General features: G+C 43.5%; 1 protein-coding gene across 1 annotated transcript in view; it reads left to right on the forward strand.

Annotated features, from left to right (window-relative positions):
* Positions 1-22,724, forward strand: part of LOC134410259 (uncharacterized) — a 365,840-nt gene that overhangs the window by 134,757 nt on the left and 208,359 nt on the right. The gene's annotated exons all lie outside the window — the stretch shown is intronic.

The raw sequence follows: 22,724 nt of genomic DNA on the forward strand, positions 1-22,724 counted from the left end.
TAATGGTGGAGAGTTTCCCCTGAATGTGACAAAACTTGTAAGGGCTGTGTGCAAAGGATGGATTTATGGTCATCTGCCTCTCCCCCGCCCTGGTTCTGGCTCTTTCTGAAGTATCTATGGAAAGTTGACACCCGTCACACCCCTCTTTTCGGACACCCCACGCCCTCAAGGGATAAGATCAGGACAAGCTGCCAAGTACCAGTTCTTTTACATTATTCATCTCGGGGATTCCTCGCTCCTGCAACCAGTGGGCTTTGCTGCATACAGGTAGGTGAAGATTTGTCCACAAGAATCTGTTCGCTCTCCTCGGTCTTTGCCGATATATTTTGCCATGGTCCAGTTCTCCCCTCCCTCTCCTTATGCCTTCTTCCAATCCTTCAGCTGCCTCCCCGCACTCTTCCTTTTAGATTGTAAACGCCTTGGGGGCAGTAACTTGCTTTCTGAACTTCTGCGAAGGACTGTGTTCACTGATGGTGCGTGGTACAAAATAATAATTGCATGATAATGATAGTTTTGGAAGAGGAGAATAAGAAATCCCACTGGGTAGTCACCTTGATCTGTTGCAGCAAAAGCCACAAAACGTGTCTTGCAGCACCTTAAAAACCAACATATTTATTCTGGCATAAGATTTTGTGGACATCTGATGAAGTGAGCCACAGTCCATGAAAGCTTATGCCAGAAAGGATTCATTAGGTGCCACGAGGCTCACTGATCCCATTCAGGCGACACAGCCTAAGCCACGGCGGTAAGAATTTTGAGCTAAACATTTATGGCTAAGCTTGTTGTGTGAATCATGACTTAGTGTGTCGTGTGAACCATTCCTAACAATGGTGGCTATATAACCAAGGTTTAAACATACTCAGCATTTGCTATAAAAGGGTTAGCAGCCTAACCATGGCTTAGTGTGTTGTCTGAACAGGCCCTTTTTTGGTTTAGGGAATATGAAAGAAGTGAAGAATTCATGTAGGGGTGAAAAATCTCTCTCCGCAAAGCTGTTCGTATTCAAGCAGGCCTTTGGGGTGTATGCAGCCCTGTTGGGTTGGGTGCTGTTTTTATTCTGTTATTGTTGCATTTTAATAGTGTTTTAAAACATTTGTTTTGAGTGCCAGTTCGTTCATAGAAAGGCAGGGTACAAATTAAATAGATAAAACAAAGAAATAATCAGCGCCTGGTGGAATTTAAGTGTGTGGCCATGAAATCTACTAGTTTGCCTTTGGCTGCCCTAAGTAGAAATCCTTTATTTTTCATCATTTGTCCAAAGGAACGGCCCCTCCATTCCGGGAATCCCATTTCAGTAGGGATTTGGTGACCCAATTCAAGTCCACCACACTGTGTGTCTTTGGAGTGGACTGCCCAGAGAAGTTGGTCAGGTGTCTCTTTGTTAGAACTTAGACACAGGATGAAAAAGAAATGCATTCGTCTAGATTTTTTTTAACTGCCAGAAACAGGCCTCTGTTTGTGCTCTGCTTGTTTTAGTATTCCATTATTTTAGGTTTCTCTACAATTAGGGTGACCATATGGAAAGGAGGACAGGGCTCCTGTATCTTTAACAGCTGAATAGAAAAGGGAATTTCAGCAGGTGTCCTTTGTAGGCATGCAGCACCTGGTGAAATCCCCTCTTCATCACAACAGATAAAGCTGCAGGAGCCTTGACCTCTTGACCAGATACAAAATAGGGCAGAGCTCCTGCAGCTTTAACTGTTGTGATGAAGGGGAGTTTCACCAGGTGCTGCTTGCATACAAAGGACACTTGCTGAAATTCCCTTTTTGATTAGGGCGACCATATGGAAAGGAGGACAGGGCTCCTGTATCTTTAACAGTTGAATAGAAAAGGGAATTTTGTATGCAGGCAGCACTTGGTGAAATTCCCTTTTCATCAACAGTTAAAGCTGCAGGAGCCCTGCCCTCTTGACCAGATACAAAAAGAGGTCAGGACCCCTGCAGCGTTAACTGTTAAGATGAAGAGGGAATTCCATCAGGTGCTGCATGCATTCAAATGACACCTACTGAAATTCCCTTTTCTGTGCAACTGTTAAAGATATAGGAGCCCAGTCCTCCTTTCCATGTGGTCACCCTATACATCATCCCCTTCATAGATGGCTTGTGAACTCATATCCACAAGATGTGGTTAAATGGCTTTTTAAAAGAGAAATACACATTAATGGAGAATAAGCTTAGGAAAGGCTACTAGCTGTGACTAGGGACGTGTGAGAAATTTGTTCCGTAGACTATTTTGTATATGAATTTACCAGTAAGCGAGCCAGGGCAGAGTAATGTGTAGAAATCCACACTTTTCCAAGTTTGGTGATGCAGATCATAGGGTGGTGATGAAATAGTGTGATAAAAAGGCCCAGTATTGGGCAAAAGGCGGGATACAAATAAATATAACAACAACAACAACATTTAAGGCCTTCAGTGATTTAGACCCAAGCTACTTGTAGGACCACCTTCTCCCATATCAGCTTGTCCATAGTCTGAGGTCCTCAACAGAGGATTTTCACACCTGCCCACTACCAAGGGTGGTTAGGCCAATGAGTACAAAGGAGAGGGCCTCCTCAGTGGTGGCCCCGCACCACTAGAATCAGCTTCCATCTGGGTTTCGTCAGGTCCCTTCTTTGCAGGTCTTCAGGAAAGCTTTCAGGACCTGCCTGTTTTTATTCACCTTCCCTTATATCAGGGCCATTTGTTTTTGTAATCCAGAGGGATAGGCGGGTAACAAATAAATTGATGATGATGATGAGTGATTTTTGATTTTATTTAATAGGCAATCTCTGTTTATATGGATTTTATTGGATATGGTTTTTTAAAAACTGTATCTATTTTGTGTGGGTTTTATCTTGTACACCACCCTTGAGAGAGTTCCATCCTTAAAGGCAGCCTAGAAGTAATTTTAGATATTATTTATTTATTGCATTTATATCCCGCCTTTTTTCCTCCAAGGAACCGAAGGTGACATACATAATCCTCCTCCTCTCCATTTTATCCTCACAACAACATCCACCCTGTGAGGTAGGCTGGGTGGAGATTCTGTGACCAGCCTAAAGTCACCCAATGAGCTTCCATGGCTGAGTGGAGACTAGAACCCGGATCTCCCGACTCCCAGCCCAACACTCCAGCCACTATGCCGAAAGGGATGGATTCCCCTTAGTACTGATGTGTTAACTCTATTCAGAATATGCTTCTTTTTCCAGTGCCCCTGTGAGATTTGCCATGGCGTTGGCCCATCGTGCTTCATTCCTGCTGACTTCATTTGGCCTTTGCCTGGGTGAGTCACTCGATTCCACGCCCCCTACCATCGTGTCTCTGCTTTGCATTAACCTTCCAGAAGGCTTCGACACATTTGCACCCAACAAAGTTACAAAATACTGTGCTCATCAACCTTGTCATAGGACATACCGAGGCGTTCCCTGGAGCAGATTTCGGGCCATTGTCTCCAATTAATGTTGTCCACCCTCCTTGTAGGGTAGGACTCTCATCCAGGAAAACAATCTCTCCTGCCTTTAAGAAGCTGCCCTTTGGGGCTGACGAGGCCTAAATTCCAACTGTGGCACGTTTTGAAGGCTACGTTTTTATTGAAAATTCAGGGGTGCACCATTTTAGATTTCAGTGGGCGGGGAACGAGTATCAGCAAACCTGCTTTTTGATAAAGTCAACATTAAAATTGGAAATGAGCAAAGTTTATTTTAAGGGGAATTTGTGGCAGATGCTTTTTTGCATCTCAATTCCCCGGTACAGAAGGCAACAGTTGGAATTGGCAAAATAGAATAATGCTAAGAAGCACACAACTGCTAGACTACTGAATGATATCAAAAGAACTGGGGTAAACAGACATTTTATATAGCGTATTAATTGGGCCTTATCGTATATCAAACATAAGAATACAAAAATAATTTACAGAAACGGAACAAATTGTTTTGCAATAATCAAGTATAAATAGTTTACAAGAAACTAAACGCGTTAACAATAACCGAGCACAAATGGTTTACAAAAACTGAAAGATAACTGAATAGTTTGCAATAACTGAGCAATGGGCAGAAATAGTTTGCAATAACCGGAGCAATTACGGGCCTCGGGCTTCTTTCACCTGTTTCGCAAATGCTTCATCAGAGTCAGAATATGACAACAAAATCACAATGCTCAAGGGTGGAATTTGTTCCTCAGATTCAAAAAGACTTTTTTGTCCTCCAAAAAAGGATTGACTTAGATCCCTGGACAGAAAATGCAAATCTTCAAGAGTTTATGCTTGATTGTTGCATCTCAAAACATCTCTAGCTGTGTTTTCAAAAGAGATAAAAAAACTGACCCTTCTGTTTAAATAAAAACAACTGTGATGTGCATACCTGGAACTAGGTTCCACTGAGTGTAGCAACACTATATAGAACCAGTTGTCCACCCACAACCCTCCCCTCACACACGCCTTGCTTTCCCTAAATGACAAAATTGTCCTTCTCTGACGGGCAGTAGCTTTCCACGATCCCCAGTAGAGTTATTTCCCATCGTCTGCTCTCTGACCATTCACCTGAAGATGCTGGGAATGGAACATGGGACCTTCCACATCCATTAGAACATGCCCTACCCCTGAGCCATGGCCCCTCCCTGAAGCCCTTGGGCTTGCAAATGCCTGCTGTTGCTTCTTTGCTTCTTTGCTGCAAGCGTCCGCGCATCGTGTGTGCGTAGGTAATTTTCAGGGCAGAAGCTACAGAGTGTGGTGTGTGCTCAACCAAATCCACACCTACTGCTTTCCCCTGGAAACGCTCCCCCCTGCTGCTTTTCCACCCAGATATGCATCCGCTGCATCTGTCTCTCTCCCCCCCCCCCCCGGAAATAGGTGTAGAGAGCTAGCTGGCATTTGAACTTGAAATATAGAATTGTGTCAAGAATGTACATACACATTATTTATTTATTTTCAGCTACAATGTTTTAATTTTTCTATGCCAATTTTTTAAAGACTATTTTTATTTATGTTGTATTTTGTCTTTTTATCAATTGTTGTAAACCACCCAGAGAGCTTAGGCAATGCAGCTGCATAGAAAATAATAATAATAATAATAATAATAATAATAATAATAATAATAATAATAATAATAATATGCACCAACTTTCAGTCTGACAACCTTTGTCTTCAGGACAGATATCACATTACCAAATAAGTTTTGCATTTTACTTCTTCCCTGCTGAAAAACAGAGTTGTGGTTAAAACTAAGGCCCTTGATGTTCTAATGATTTTTGCCCTGGCGAAGCAGTTAATTGGCTTGAATGTCGATAATTTGCCTGGGTAAAAGATGGTGACCTTGCTTGCACCAGGAAGAGGATTTAGCGCTATGGCAAGGATGGGGAATGTGTAGCCCTCCAGATGTTGCTGGACTCCAACTCCCATCATCCATCACCATCAGCTAGGGCTGATGGCAGCTGTAGTCCACAACATCTGGAGAGCCACATGTTCCCTATCCCTGGTCTGTAGTCCCTGATTTGGGCTGTGCCTTCTGAGACCAGTGCCATGAGCACTGGGCCATTAAGGCATCCTAATACAGAGTTTTATCACACCAGCATTATACTGTGCAATCACTGCGAATTGCATGCAAAGGACTCGGAAGTTTTCCACCTTAGAATCTGCTTTGATTGTGAAGTACTCCCATGCATCCTGCCTTAATTGTGCAATAAAGCCAAAAGATTCGCTGTATTTAGCCCCTACTTTTTGAGCGTGTCTTCCGAGCCGCCGCTGGGACGCAGGAGCAGGATTTTAAAGAAATGCTTACATCTGCGTAAGCTTTAAAGATAAAGACACCAAAATTGGCACAGCAATAGACATTAGGAAGAGCTTTAAATATACCAAATTTGAATTGAATTGGGTCATCCGTTGATTTTTTAAATGATTTTTTACATTTCCCCCCTTAAACTCACTTCCTGGTATGCAAAGGATCGCTGTCGCCCGGTAGCAAAAACAACAACCGCGAAAGCTTAGCGCTAGGGGGATAATCCGAGGGAAGCAGGTACGTGGGATGAAGCTTTTAGTCTGCCCAGGCCCACCGTGCCCCCAGTCCTCCACTTGGAAGTAACCCTTAGCAAATTTACAAGGTTGTAAGTCCACTCTCCTAACATCCTACCTCTAATAGCATCAGAATGCTGGACTAGAAGGACCTTTGGTCTGATCCAGCATGGCTCTTCTTACGTGGTTATGTTCTTAATATCAGGGAAAGGGCAAAGTGAAAGTAGAGCACGTGCTTTGTGTGCAGAAGTCCCCAGGCTCGGTTCCAGCACCCCCAGCCACAAGGATCCAGTGCCAAGGTGGGAGAAGGACCCAGGAAGCTCCTGCCAGCTGCAGTAAACAACGCAGAACAAAATGGCCCAGGGGTCTGACCAGGTTCATATATTCATGGGAGTTTTCTGTTTCCACCTGCTAGCTCTCTTGCTGATGGAACCCCTCTTGTTTTCACAGGCCTCTTCCTTGCTTCGGCGGAAGCTGCATCCGTAAGTCACTTATTTATCTCTTCTGACCTCAGAACAGAGCTAACCCTGCTGTGTTTGGAATGTTGTTAGCAGGGGCTTCATTAAGAAAGTCTCTGAGTTCTCAGCAAGGTTGCATTTCCGCCCATTGGTCATCCATCAAAATGCCTATTTGGTATTTGCATTTCTTTGTTGGAGCCTCTCCCGAACTGCATATTTTAGATTTTGAGATTTTTTTTTTTTTACTTTGAAATTCTTCCAAGGGAAGAACAACAAAGATTCGTTCGGTTGGCTGATGTTTCATCACCAAGGAATTCTGGCGGGGGCTTGCGTTGTGGTGACGTCTTGAGAGAAAGAGGGGTTCGCCATATTTCGGCACGAGGTGACACCGTAGACAGAGAACAGATGCTAAAACTTTTTTTTTAAGCAGGGCTCTCATTTTTATAACATAAAAGAATCGTATTCCCCACAGTTAAGAGATAATAGCATGGAATAACTTTGAGTATAAAAAGGAATGGCTATTGTTGCACTAAGAAGGATCAAAGTCTTTTTTTAAAAAAGAAAGAAAGCTGAAGATCCTTCATTTTGCACCATTACTGCCAGCTCTCTGTTCCTCGCTTGGAGACTTTCCAGACAAGGTTCTTACTGTGCAGCTGCTGCCTTGTCTTATTCGTGGAATTTTATGGGAATCCAGACAATGAGCATTTCCACACCAGGGAAAATCCCACAACTTCATCATGGCTTATCTGCTTCCGTTTTCGTTGCACGATCTTGACGTGCTCCTTTTAAGCACACTTCCTTTCCCTCCTCTTGTTTCCCCCCTTTATCTGCAAGTAGGGATGCCACTAGTGGCTGACTGGGTCTGGGAGTCCAGTGGAACACCCCGTGTACACCCCCCTCAGACCTAGTCAGGTGCTTCTGACATGAGTGTAGCCCCCTGCCTGAGCGCTCACGAGGCCCCAGTGAGCCTCCAGTAGCCACCCGCCCAAGCGCCAAAATTTTATTTATTTATTTATTGCATTTTTATACTGCCCAATAGCCGAAGCTCATGCACTTCCCCTTCCTGACTCAATGGCGGCTGCCATTGACACAACGGGGGGAATTGCGCAATTTTGTGAGCTTCCGTAAAAGCTTCATTGACACTAGGGTAAAGGCGTGAATGCTCACCGGGCCAAGGCAAGCCTCAGAAGAAGCTCGCGTGACCTGGCGAGGGGGCTGTTGGGGCGAGGGCCCGCTGAGGCAAGCGCCAGCGAGTTTGCTCCATCCTATCTGCGAGTTCTATATGTTTCATTTATACAGCCACAATATGTCCCCGTATTAGTCTGCCTCATCTTATAGCAGGATTTCCTCTTTTCATGCTCAAACAGAAAATGGCTTTTTTCGTTACTAGTTCATTTCCATTTCAAATAAAGCCATGCAAATCCTTGGAAAGTATGAGAGAGGTGCTGGAGGTTGACGCCGTCATGTAAAAGTCCCACAAACTTCCACGAGTGACAAATCATGAGCGTGCAATATAGGGACGCTCAATATCATCTTCAATGTGTAGCCCTCCCACTTTTTCCTGCTGCTTCTTCTGTCTTTTTTCTTTCCACAAAAAAAAATCTGTTAAGAGGAAAAGACATAATAGTAGGACAAAGTCTTTAAATTGGTAGTACTTGGAGCCCTCGGGCTGGAAACACCCTTGGTGTCCTCTTCTGAAAATGTCAACTTTAATTATACTTCTTTTGTCTTCCTCTTCATTCTAGTGTCCAGCCACCAGGATTAATGGTAGGTGATCATTACAGCATCTGACATTTAGTATCATCCGATAATCATTCCTTAAAATTGCACTGTGTGAAAGAAACGTGGTTAAACCTTTCTTTCCTCTTTCTTTTCAACAGTTTCAGAGATCTGCGGACACGTGGAGAGGTATTTCTAGAAACTGAGTAGCTAAAAACGCATTGTTGGTATTTCCTTGCTGCCATTCTGAACTGCACATGTCTCAGCCAAAGTTAGACAAGTACCTTCAGCCTGCCCCATTCACAGGATTTTTCTGGGGCCCCGGATGACAGTATCTTCTACTCATAGTCTTCTCATGTTTCCCCACTGCTCCTTTTGTCTTTTTCCTTACCGGAGCAAATCTGTTAAGGATGGACAGACGGAATAACTTCACGACGCCTTCTGACTGGTAACGCTAAGAACACGCCAAATTTGGAAACACCCTATTAGGGTTGCCATCTTTTTTACCAGCCCCTTCACCTGAGACTTGAACCGTAGCTTAATATGCAGACATTAGCAGGTGAGATGAGAATGCTTATCTCCACACCTGGAAAAAGTTCTACCTGTTGATTTCTGCAAATTGAGCTACTGCTAAAGGAACAGGAACATGTTGGCCTGGTTTCATTCAGGTCAGTTGGCAACTCTACTAAAGGCAATATTTCTGGTAACTTTTCCACCCCCATTCAGAACTGGCCCTAAAAGTCAGGCAGCAGATTTTACTTTGTTATTATTGTATTTTTACTGTGAGGGAGGGGAGGAGGTGTTTGGGGGATTTTCTGTCTCATGTGTCAAAATAACTTCACTGGCTTTGAGAACTTTGACTTGTGTGGGTAGGTGGGAGGCACCATTTGCTGCTCTGCGACAGGCAGCAATAGTCTGGGGCTGGCCCTGCCATACAAAAAGGGCCCAAAGCTCTTGTGTCCAAGCAGCGAGGAAGACAATACTAGGGTGACCAACTGTCAGGATTTCCCCGGATTTGTCCTGGTTTTTGTTCTTTCCATGGTGTCAGGGGGGATTTTCTATAATTTTCAATAATGTCCTGGAATGACACACCTTCCCCTTTAAGGCTGCCATTAGCATGGCAGGAGGGAATGGCATGCTTTCTTGAGGCACATCATTCCCCCACCCCGAGCTCCAATTGAGGTCTTAAAGGGGAAAGTGGGTCATTCGTGGACATTATGGAAAAGGCCCCAATTGGAGTGGATGGTGGTGGTGCAGAATGAAATCCTTTCCCCTCCTCCACTCCAATCGGGTTCTTTAAGGTGGCGGGGGAATAACGTACTTTCTGCAGGACTCAGAAAGCTGCTTCCCCACACACACACTAGGTGTCCTCTTTTTTGGTTTCCCAAATATGGTCACCCTAGACAATACTGGTTGGGTTATCCCAAGCAAGAGAGCTGGGCAAATGGGTTTCAGTTGATTTATTTCAGTCACAGATCAGTACAGCAGAAAACATCAGCAAAATAATAATAATAATAATAATAATAATAATAATAATAATAATAATAATATCTGATAAAATACATAAAGTCATTGTATGAAACATAATTATTCCAATTTGAATCTAAAATATTATAAGAACATAAGAAGAGCCCTGATGCTGGATCAGACCGAGGGTCCATCAAGCCCAGCACTCTGTTCACACACTGGCCAGCCAGCCGTCAGCCAGGGACCAACAAAGCAGGACATGGTGCAACAGCATCCTCCCGCCCATGTTCCCCAGCAAATGGCGCACACAGGCTTACTGCCTCGGATACTGGAGATAGCACACAACCATCAGGGCTAGTAGCCATTGATAGCCTTCGCCTCCAGGAATTTATCCAACCCCCTTTTAAAGCCAGCCAGATTGGTGGCCATCACTACATCTTGTGGTAGCGAGTTCCATAATTTAATTATTGTTTATTGTTCAATAAATCCAGTCAACATCAATTTCTGTTGGCTTATGGTAGCTGCACAAAAATTGGCCACTTTTAGAGTAACTTGAGGATCCTGAACCGACAAGGGATGTTTCAGATAGTATTTGATCTACCGGGGGTTCATTTGGCGCAAATCCCGGTAAAAGGAGCAATACAACAGAATATGGCCTACTGTTTCCACTTCTCCCATCTTGCAGGGGCATACCCGTTCTTGATAGGGTATACTTCCAAACCAAAACATTGAACCTGGCCAGAGCGAAAGCTTTCTTGAATTTAGGAATATTCAAATCCACCAGATATTTTGCTTATGCAAATGTCTAATTGATGGGTGAGGTAAATGAAGAGCTGGGAAACCAAGCTGAGGCTATTTCCAAAATGGTAGGCAAGGTGAACAGGTAAACGGGAGGCCAGGTTAAAACGTGGAAAGGAAGAGGGAAAGGTCTTATGCATTTTCTGATGTGGTGGGTAATAATCCGAAAGCAGAAAGGTAAAGTCTAGAAGGAAAAAGAAGGACCACCAAAAGTGAGGAACTGGTGTCATGGGAGTGGAGCCTTCTTAGAAAATATGAATATACACGTTGGCATGTGGGATTTCTAAGGCAGCAGATGGAGTCCTGAATAGGTCACACCCCTGTGTACTGGAGGCTATTGAAACTGGCGCGCCCTAGCCATTCCGTGGATTTAGCGTAGTCTTCGTTGCATTGTCTTGTGTTCATCTGCTCACCTTCTCAGCATCTGCTTATCTCTCTTTGCTTGCAGAAATGATGTCAAAGGAACTGCAAACCTCACTAACCTTGTTTGTGACAATGTAAGTTATTTGTATACTCGGCTGGAGTATTAAGATGTGGTTGTGCACGGGGCGGCTAGTGAGGATGCTGTTGAATTGTGGGCCGTCACGCCACCTTTGGGCTTATGGTGTGGCCACTTGGAATTGGCTGGTTTCAGTCCCAGACGCAGGAATGTGCCCCTGACAAACTGGTTCTGCTAGCGTTTCGCCATTTAGAGGAGGCTACAAACTTAGAATGGCATTTATACCTAGGGTGACCATATGAAAAGGAGGATAGGGCACCTGCAGCTTTAACTGTTGTGATGAAGAGGAAATTTCACCAAGTTCTCCATATATACAAATGACACCTGCTGGAATTCCATTTTCAATACAACTGTTAAAGATACAGGAGTCCTGTCCTCCTTTTCATATGGTCACCCTATTTATACTAGTTTAGTGGCTGTGGCTCCTTTCAAAGGATTCTGGGAATTTTAGTTTGGGAAGAGTGCTGAGAGTCCTGACAGCCCCTATAGCCTCATCGGATACCTTGAGGAAAGTTCTGTCCAATTTAGTCCATCCAACAGACTTCCCCAGAAGTAAAAGAGCACCCACCTGTTCCATCATCCAGATATATTTATTTATTTATTTATTTATTACATTTTTATACTGCCCAATAGACGAAGCTCTCTGGGCGGTTCACAAAAATTAAAATCATAATAAAACAACCAACAGTCTAAAAACACAAATACAGATACACAACTTGAGTAGCATCGGGGCGCCTGGTGCCTGGGAAACCCTGTAATCCCACTTGCTAGTCCCATGTACAGGTAACGGTAAAGGCATCAGTGGCGTTGGAGCCAGGGCTGGTGGCTCTGGTTTTGGTGGGGCTGCGAATCCATTCTGGGTTTCAGTCAGAAATAGTGAGAACTCTAAAGGAGCTCTCCAGGGAGCAGAACCCTTTACCCAAAATAGTTCAGTGCCAAAACAGCTTGTGCTGTTCCTGCCTTCTCCTAGTAAGAATTCCCCTTCTCTAAGGCCTTTCTTTCTCACGCTGGCAGGAACCACCTTCTCTCCCACACTGGTATTGCTGCCGCCAGGATCTTTAAGGCTCCGGCCCAGGCCTTTTTACCCTATAATCTTGTCCTGTTCCCTTTATTGCCTCTCTCTTATGTAGCCCAGAGCATAAGGCATAGGAATTTATAAACAAAAAAAGTGTTATTAATGACAATAATAAGTTGTCGAATAATAAACAAGTAACGCTTAATGGCTCTATCAATATATGTTCTATAGTACACAGTACTATAGATCACACTCTCAAACAATCCCTTCACAAATCAGCACAGATCTCCCCGTCTCTCTCTCAGTTCTCCACCCTAAAATCCTATTTATATTCCTTTTTCAAATCGCCCCCTTCACTCACTCAGCCAATCATCACACATATGCAAATTGACCATTCTTCCTGTTACTCATCTCTCTCTTGCCATAAAATACAGAGGTATAACGGGAGCATATAACCCTAACCATAGACTCATTATATAGTTACGTGTAATGCCACATACTCCTTTAAAATTCTGGCTGCTTCTGACCTAGGGTGACCATATGAACTTCATTTATTCTATTAGATCCTCTATGACTACTTGTCTTTTTAATAGCTAATTGTACGCTCAGTCTTCTCGTATGTAACTTTTGTTGGAATTGTCTATTGACTGCAATAAATTGTCATTGTTGTAAAATTAGTTTATTTTTTTATTTTATTATTTTGTCCTCCCTTTTCTTCTTCTTTCCTTTCCTTCTTGTATTATTCCCCCCTAAATTGTATGAATTAATTCTATATAACAGTTGTTTAGAGATCAATTGTTAGGGGACTGATCACTTGTTGGTTACGTTAAAATAAAATTTATTTTAAAAAAACCAACCTAGGGTGACCATATGAAAAGGAGGACAGGGCTCCTGTGTCCTTAATAGTTGTATAGAAACAGGACTTTTAGCAGGTGTCATTTATATGCATGCAGCACCTGGTGAAATACCCTCTTCATCACAACAGTTAAAGCTGCAGGAGCTGTACAAGAGTGACTAGATACAAAAAAGGGCAGGACTCCTGCAGTTTTAACTGTGATGATGAAGAGGGAATTTCACCAGCTGCTACATGCATATAAAATCCATTTTCAATACAACTGTTAAAGATACAGGAGCCCTGTCCTCCTTTCCATATGGTCACCCTATTCTGACCAAAACCTAGAATAGATTTACTGCCCCATCGAAGTCAGACCGCATCAGTACTTTTCGGTTAGTGAGGATGCTCCCATCATTGGTCACTCACCTCAGAATTCCCTAGTCTATCTTAGCTTTGATGCAAACCTCACAGTAGTTGGGGGGAATGGATTTTCCCAGCAACAATATATATCTCATGGAGACAAATTTACTGTTCAGTCTTTTGCTGATTTTGTAACCCTCCTTTTTAATAATATGTATGTTATCAATACTTGTTTATTTAATATCATATACTAATGGTTGACTGCAAATAAGGATTGATTGGCTGTGAGCTATTTCGTTGTAATGCAAGGTATTTTGGGGTTTGCCTGGTCTTGAATGTGCAGTTTAGACCGAACAGGTTTATAAAATACCTGCTTCTAGTGGAAATAAGAACTGATAGAATTGTTTAGCTAATGGATCAATTCAGTTGCATGCATTTGTTGTTTTGCCTTGAATATGGAGGCTTTCGTGATGAGCACTTGCACTTCAAAAGTTACACTACCTAGGGTGACCCTGTGGAAAGGAGAACAGGGCTCCTGTATCTTTAACAGCTGTATAGAAAAGGGGATTTCAGCAGGTGTCTTTTGTATGCAGGCAGCACCTAAGACAGTATAAATAATAACTTTGGGAAATCTAATGGAGGGAAAACTAGATCCTTCCCTGCAGCTTCTACAGTCACAGGCCATCTGCAGTAAGCTGAACTGGGCAGGATTGGCTGAGAAGTTCAGCACCAAGGGAAGGCTTTGCATTCCATTGGGCACCGTGGATAATGTCAGGTTGCGAGGGCACAGCCTTGGGACTTCCCCTACCCTCCAAAACACCCACCCCTTAGTGGGAAATCAACACAGAACCATATGGCCACCCTACGCTACCCCACTGAAAACATACCAAAGAAACAGGGTTGAAGTGACAACATTGTTCTGCTTTTTAAATCTCTCTCTCTGCAGCTGCAAAATCTCAGCCAAACGAACTGGACTTCTATCATTGGAGCCTTGGAATTTGGGCTGAGAAAGAGGAGTGAGGTTCAGCTAGATATCGTCAAGGTCCTTTTCAACCAAGTGGACGGGGAAGAGCTGGATACCGCGCTGGAGGAATTTGATCGCAAGGTAAAAACTTCCCTTGGACAAAGAAGTTAAGGATGAAGAATACTATGAAGAGTATTACAACAGAGCTGAGATCCACCCCAATCGCCACCAAAAAAAAACCCTTTCCACAGTCTTTAGGGTATGAAAGATGAAACAGTGCTGTGACGCAATTAAAGAAGTCTTAGTTGATTGATTAGCTAATTAAATCTGCATAAAGTTTCATTTAAGGAAAAAATAGTTCTAAAGTTTTTAAAAGGTAGAAGATGCATTCAAGAGTCTTTTTAGCAGGCACGGTCTCATAAGAGAAGTCCCTCTTTTCCTCTTACACAACAACCTGGGCCGCAGCTAGACCTAAGGTTTATCCTGGGATCATCCAGGGTTCGCCCCTGCCTGAGCACTGGATCCCCTGTGGGTCACCTAGATGAACAGGTTTGGCCCCTGGACGATCCAGGGATAAACCTTCGGTCTAGCTGTGGCCCTGCTCCCTTCTGAGATGGTGCATGCCAGCTCTCAGTTTTATAAGTACTTGTATTTAAAAAAAAATAGCACAAATATTTAAACAAAATATTGTTTTTAAAATAATATATGTACTTAAAAATCAGCTGCCCATTTCTGGTAACTGTTTAAAGTATGGCAATAATTTTAAAAAATCAGTTAATCTGAGCAATAACTGACTGAATGCTGCAGCCCTACTAAGCCCATCTCAAGCTGTCCTCTGCTTAGAGCCTTTCTACACAAGGCTTTTATTGTGTTCTTGTGATTGCTCAGTCATGGTAGTTTGTGGGTACTTTATACAACGTTGTCATCCTTCAGAGCATCTCCCATGCTTTACAACCATTATTTTTGGTTTTTCTAGATGGAGGAGAGTATGATATATTTATTTATTTATTTATTTATTTATTTATTTATTTATTTATTTGTTACACTTATATACTGCCCCCATAGTCAGGGCTCTCTGGGCGTTTTACAGAAATTCTAAAATTAAGATAAAAATGAGTATACAAAATTTAAAATTCTAAAACACAGCACATACACACATAAAGCATTAAAAACTGTTAAAAAAACTAAACATGTGGGTGATTAAGATGTGCTGCCATATGCCTGGGCAAAGAGGAAAGTCTTAACCTGGCGCCGGAAAGATAGCAGCGTTGGTGCCAGGCGAGCCTCGTCAGGGAGATCGTTCCATAGTCTGGCGGCCACTACCGAAAAGGCCCTGTCCCTCGTTGCCACACTCCGAGCCTCTCTCGGAGTAGGCACCCGGAGGAGGACCTTAGATGTTGAACCTAGAATATTATTTAGAATATTTATATACCGTTCCCCATTGAAAAATTTCGGAGTGGTGTACAAGATAAAATGAAAATAAAAACAGAATAAAACAGTTAAAACAAAATTTAAAAGAAGCAAAAACAGAGATTCAAGGCTGCATCCATATATATATATATATATATATATATATATATATATATATATATATATATATATATATGAAATGCTCCATGTATTTGCTCAATTCCACTGTACCACAGCACCATCTAGTGACTGTATAATGAAACATTCAAAATGGCTGAGAAAGAAACCCCTTGGGAAAAAGCACATGTAAAGGAGGCGTTAATCCCACAAAGAACCTGGAAGCAGAAGCCCTAGTAAAGGTGCAGGATAAAAGCCTCATGCAGAAATGCTGTAAGTTAGCTTCTTGGTCTGTGTAGCCTTGTGGCATCTACTCTGACTGTAGGTAGATCTCCAAGTCTCAAGCCTAGATTTCCCCACAGGTCCAGCCCTGCTCCCTGAGCAAGGGAGGCTAGTGGCTCTGATGCCAGTGAGGTGATGAATCTGCTCTGGATTCTGGTCAGAACCAGTCAGAGCTCTAAGGGAGCTATCCAAGATGCACCATTGACATTGGAGACCCCAGCTTCCACTGTCCCTGAGATGTCTTATATGGAGATACTAGGGACTGACATGGAGAGTTGGGTTGCCTTTCTCACTTGAGTCATCTGGAACAATGGCCTAGTTCAGACAACACACTAAACCAGTGGTTCCCAAACTTTTTCAGGTCACCGCCTCCTTGGTTCCACAAACTCATGCCCAGTGCCCCCTACCCTACCGTATAAAAATCATTATTCAGAATAGTGGTTTTCAACGACCCACTAAGGAAGATAATAACAATAAAATTCAAAACAGTAACAATTGATTGAATATTTATTCAAAATCCGAAGCACCCGCTGCAGGCTTGCTAAGGGAGGGAGGGAAAAGAGAGCGAACGCCTCTGTTTTGCAGCCGACGTGGCGGGGCACACCAAGCAGGGTATGTCTCTTCATTAGCATTTTGGTGCTTTTGAAATATTTCAATTCACCGTTAAAAGGACTCTTCTTAAACGGTGTTAATACATGTGTGGATTCTTCCCCTATATGGCTTGGGACTAAACTACCTTCTCCCATAAAAATGTCCCCGGGTTTTAAGACCTTCTGGAGAGGCGCTTCTCGGAAAAGACCACCTCAAGCGCCCCTCTGCCGCCCCTTTGCCTCTTAGCGCCCCCTGCCACCCCCTTGCCTCTTAACGTCCCCCTATGCAATCCCACTGCCCCCAAGGGGGCGGTACCACCCACTTTGGGAACCACTGCACTAAACCATGCTGCATAACCACAAAATGGTTAATGGAATGCTTTAAGGTCAACACATTATGTTAACCATTTTGTGGTTAAGCAGCACGGCTTAATGTGTGGTCTGAACCAGGCCAATGTTTCATTAAGTACCTTTGGTGCTTCAGCTGCTCCTTGGCTTGTTGCACACTGGAATGTGACCAAAGGAGCACATGTTCCTCAAGGCGCACCCAGCATCCTCTCTGATATTACACAGTGCAGAGGTTTGGGACAGAAAATGTCTTCAGTCACCCCTGGTGTCCTCCAAGTTCTTATATGCACTCATGTCTCCACACAAGTCCCATCCCCCCCCCCATTTTTGATGAGCAACCATTTAGCTGCATGACCACTTGTTTGCCTTCCAGATTGTGAACTCTTCCCTAATTCGTCATAATTGGAAAACTACCATACTGCGGGCTTTGTGGGATGAGAAGCTGAGAAACGAGGATCGTTTCAACGAGACGGCATTTGTGACCTCTTGGTTCCAGAAGAGACTTCGGCCCTTCGTCTCTGTCATTTCCACTGAAATGCTCCAGTGCCTTCGCAACGAGACAATGCAATGCGATCAGTACCAGGCAATGTAAGAACATAGAGCAAGAACTTAAGAAGAGCCCTCCTGGATCAGGCCAAGGGTCCATCTGGTCCAGCACTCTGTTCACGTAGTGGCCAACTAGCTGCCCATGGGAAGCCCAAAAGCAGGACACAAGTGCAACACCAAAAAGCCTTATTCACCATGGTTAAAGCCATGGTCTAAGGTGTCCTCTGAACAGGGCCCACGTCTTTTGATCAGTAGCACTAGGAACCCTCTGCTTGCAAGCACCCATGGTGATCAGGCAGAACTTCACTATATAGTTTGACTCCTAACTTTTCTCCTTCATTGCTCTGCTGTCCATCCACCCAGTCTCTCTCTAGTCTCCATACGTCTGTTTTTCAGTATTAAAGGCCTAGATGAGGAGTTTGCGAAGATGAGTCGCCGTACCCAAGAGGACGTCTTCAACTCTTTCCAGCTTCTTTACTTGAAGGGGTTGAATTCTAATGGTAAGGGACAATTCTATCTATCCATGGCATATTAAGGGCAACATAACCAATGGTATTCTTGCCCAGACTAGGCCCATTCACTTCAATGGGTCTGTTCTGTGTAGGTGTACCATTGGATACTGCCCTAGGAGCTGCAAATGGCTACTCTGACATGTATATTGCAACACAGTATTTCGGGTGCTTAATTAATGGTCCATGTGTTGGGGAAAATGTTTTATAAGTTTGGGAGACAGAAAGATAATTTAGGTATTGAATATATGCATAACTAAAACACACCCAATCTGTTCCCCACCATCTGATTGGGGGAAGCCTAGAATCACTGAGTGGAAAGGCCTAAATGTTACAGAGCTCAGCTCCTCTTTCAACTCATCAGGCCCTGTTAAGGATCATGCCCCATATTGCAGATATGCTTCCTGGAACCACCCACCCTGCGGACACCAAAAGGTTTTTAAAAATTGTGTCTGTGGCAGCTATGAAGCACCCAAAGGGTCAAAATTACCGTATTTCTTTGATTCTACGACACACTTTCCCCCCCATATAAACATCTTTAAAAACAGGGTGCATCTTAGAATCGAGCGTGCATTTATTATTTCTTAGAATCAAAGCTTTTTTTCTGTTGGTGGTACTGAAATTAGTGTGCGTCTTACAATCGATGGCGTCTTACAATCGATGGCGTCTTAGAATCAAAGAAATACGGTAGCTTCCGTAATTGGCTTCCAATTCACTTCAGAATCCAATATAAACTTCTCCTGTTAACCTTCAAAGCTTTTCACGGTCTAGCTCCTTCCTATCTCTCCTCTCTCATCTCACACTATTGCCCCGCTCGTGCTCTTCGCTCCTCTGATGCCATGTTTCTCGCCTGCCCTAGGGCCTCTACTTCCCTTGCTCGGCTTCGTCCATTCTCTTCCGCTGCCCCTTACGCCTGGAACGCTCTTCCAGAACATTTGAGAACTACAAGTTCAACCGCAGCTTTTAAAGCTCAACTAAAAACTTTTCTTTTTCCTAAAGCTTTTAAAACTTGATGTTGTGCAGACTTTATACTGTTAGTTTTACCCTACCCTCTGCCTGCTTACCCTACCCTGTACCTGTTTGCATTCTCTTCCCCTCCTTATTGTTTTACTATGATTTTATTAGAATGTAAGCCTATGTGGCAGGGTCTTGCTATTTACTGTTTTACTCTGTACAGCACCATGTACACTGATGGTGCTATATAAATAAATAAATAAATAAATAAATAAATAATAATAATAATAATAATAATAATAATAGCTTGTTTGCAAGCAAAATTTGATTCTTTTAGCCCTCCATAGCTACTACAGATGCTGCTCAACCCCCAACCCCAAATTCAAGGGGGCAGTGGGGAGGGGGCTGGCATGTTGCCCAGGGGTGCTAAAAGGTCAGAGGCATGATGCTGGGCTCTATAAAACTCCAAGACCAACCTAGGCAAGTGATTTCGTCTACTTTGCATCCCTTCTACGGGCAGCATGCCGAGGTATAATCCTGTCCTCTGGCCATTGCATTACAGGGTCGGCATGCGCCAAGAACCTCAACAGCACCTCATGGCTGACGGTCAATTTCAGAAGATTCAGCCGTTATGCCAGATACCAAGACTTGGTTTCTCTTAATTCCAGGTTCAATGCTGTAAGTAGAGGCTTCCATACTTGTAGAGAAGAGGATGGAAACAAATTCATGGAGAACAGGTCTATTGGCTAATGATATCTAAGTGGAACCGCCATGTTGAGAGACCCTGTGCTTCTGAATGCGCTGGGTAACAAATAACAGCAGCAGAGAGCTGCCCTTGGGTGCTTCAAGACAGGGGGCTTCTAGTAGGGTGACCATATGGAAAGGAGGACCCGGCTCCTTAACAGCTGTATTGAAAAGGGAATTTCAGCAGGTGCCATTTGTATGCATGCAGCACTTGGTGAAATTCCCTGTTCATCACAACAGTGAAAGCTGCAGGAGTCCTGCCCTCTTTTGTATCTGGTCACTCTAGCTAGCTCCTGCATCTTTAACTGTTATGATAAAGAGGGGATTACACCAGGTTCCCCATATATACAAATGACACCTGCTGAAATTCCCTTTTCTATACAACTGTTAACGATACAGGAGCCCTGTCCTCCTTTTCATATGGTCGTCCTGCGGAATGGCTTCTCAGCATGCTCAGTACTAATTGGACTGATGCCTGTATTTTTCTCCCAATTTTTTTTTGGGGGGGGGTACTTTTTTTTTCCTGATACTTTTCTGTTGTGCATGGATGTGGTGCCATTTTGACTATGTGAGAAACCATACTCGGAGATTGAATTGGATTCACTATGTGCTGGGTGGGGGTGATGGGGTTTGTAGTCCAACATGTCTGGAGGGAGCCAAGTTGGAGAAGGCTGGTATATAGGATTACCAGAAGCATCGGTGATAATTCCTAGCTGAAAATGCACGGAGGTTAGATCTATGAACTGGTATTAGCCATTAACCTTCATGTTCAGAGACAATTTACCTTAGAATTCAACTGGGGAAGATTCCATTGTCGTACTGCTCAAACTGGGGAGAGGCAACGAGTGGGGTACCGCAGGGATCAGTCCTGGGCCCAGTGCTCTTCAACATTTTTATTAATGATTTGGACGAGGAGGTGCAGAGAACGCTGATCAAATTTGCAGATGACACAAAATTGGGTGGGATAGCTAATACCCTGGAAGACAGAAACAAACTTCAAAGTGATCTTGATAGGCTGGAGTGCTGGGCTGAAAACAACAGGATGAAATTTAATAGGGATAAATGCCAAGTTCTACATTTAGGAAATAGAAACCAAAGGCACAGTTACAAGATGGGGGATCCTTGGCTCAGCAATACTACAAACGAGAAGGATCTTGGAATTGTTGTAGACTGCAAGCTGAATATGAGCCAACAGTGCGATATGGCTGCAAGAAAGGCAAATGCTATTTTGGGCTGCATTAATAGAAGTATAGCTTCCAAATTTGGTTCCTCTCTATTCAGCCCTGGTTAGGCCTCATCTAGAGTATTGCGTCCAGTTCTGGGCTCCACAATTCAAGAAGGACGCAGACAAGCTGGAGCGTGTTCAGAGGAGGGCAACCGGGATGATCAGGGGTCTGGAAACAAAGCCCTATGAAGAGAGACTGAAAGAACTGGGCATGTTTAGCCTGGAGAAGAGAAGATTGAGGGGAGACATGAGAGCACTCTTCAAATACTTAAAAGGTTGTCACACAGAGGAGGGCCAGGATCTCTTCTTCATCCTCCCAGAATGCAGGACACGGAATAATGGACTCAAGTTAAAGGAAGCCAGATTCCAGCTGGACATCAGGAAAAACTTCCTGACTGTTAGAGCAGTACAACAATGGAATCAGTTACCTAGGGAGGTTGTGGGCTCTCCCACACTAGAGGCCTTCAAGAGGCAGCTGGACAACCATCTGTCAGGGATGCTTTAGGGTGGATTCCTGCATTGAGCAGGGGGCTGGACTCGATGGCCTTGTAGGCCCCTTCCAACTCTGCTGTTCTATGATTCTGTGATTCTAAGTAATCCGGCTACAGAGAAGTCACCAGGGCAATGTTAGCATAACCCAAAACAAAGAATCCATTAAGGAATAGCCATGTCTTTTAATTGGCAGTGCTAGGCGCTATCCGTCTGGAAGCACCCAAAACATTCAGTGAAACTCAAAACTTTTCAACAACTTTAAAACATTGACGAGTTCAAGAAAGTGTTTCTCACTGAATGAATGTATGAATGTTTCTCACTGAATGAATGTAATGAATGTATTTTTTAAAAATTTTTTAATTTTGGCTATGGCTCAATATGGTCATCAAACACCTTGATACCTTTTGGTTTTCTCAATGGAAAGAAAAGTTGACCTTAAATGAAACTTTCAAATCCAGCAAGGTTATTATTAGCGGGAAAACTGCAGCTTCCTCGCCACTCTCATCTTTCCAACCAACTCGTCTGTCCACTTTTGCAGCTGGATGTTCTCAAGTACTTAACGGTGAAGCAACTTGGGCAGCTGTCGGCCACTGAAGGAGCCCTCAAGACGCGCAGAGATGTGGAAAACCTGATGGGATTCATAGAAACCTCTACACTGACTGAATACATCGATGAATTCAACAGACAGGTATGTCAGCAGGCCCATGGAGAGACCCACCACCCCAGGAACAAAGACTTCCATTATCAAGCAGAATAGACTTTCTGAACCTATTGGTCGCTCTTTCTTTCTTTTTTCCACCTGAGAAACAGCGGGAAGAATTTTACCACTTCCTCAGTGTTCTAGATTTCTGATCAAATATGAACACGTGGTACGATTCTCTTCACCATTTGTGGCAGGGAACGTAGCACAGTAGTAGAGCTTTGCATGCAGAAGGTCCCATATTCAATTCCTGGCACTGCATCATCATCATCATTATTTTATTTCTTACCCGGCCCTCCCTTTGGATCGAGGCAGGGAACAACATTAAGTACAATACAATATAAATCAAACAGGAGAGCAAGTGTGGCGTAGTGGCTAAAGTGTTGGACTGGGAGTTGGGAGATCCGGGTTCTAGTCCCCACTCGGCCATGAAACCCACTGGGTGACTTTGGGTCAGTCACAGACTCTCAGCCCAACCTACCTCACAGGGTTGTTGTGAGGATAAAATGGAGAGGAGGAGGGTTATGTAGACCGCCTTGGGTTCCTTGGAGGAAAAAAGGTGGGATATAAATGCAATAAATAATAATAATAATAATAATAATAATAATAATAATAATAATAATAATAATGCATTAAGAATCCTGCCTGAAATCCTGGAGAGCTGTTGCTGCCAGTCAGTGTCAACAATATTGGCTTTGATGGACCA

This window comes from Elgaria multicarinata, chromosome 17 (genome assembly GCF_023053635.1).
Source record: "Elgaria multicarinata webbii isolate HBS135686 ecotype San Diego chromosome 17, rElgMul1.1.pri, whole genome shotgun sequence".
Classification (NCBI taxonomy): Eukaryota; Metazoa; Chordata; class Lepidosauria; order Squamata; family Anguidae; genus Elgaria; species Elgaria multicarinata.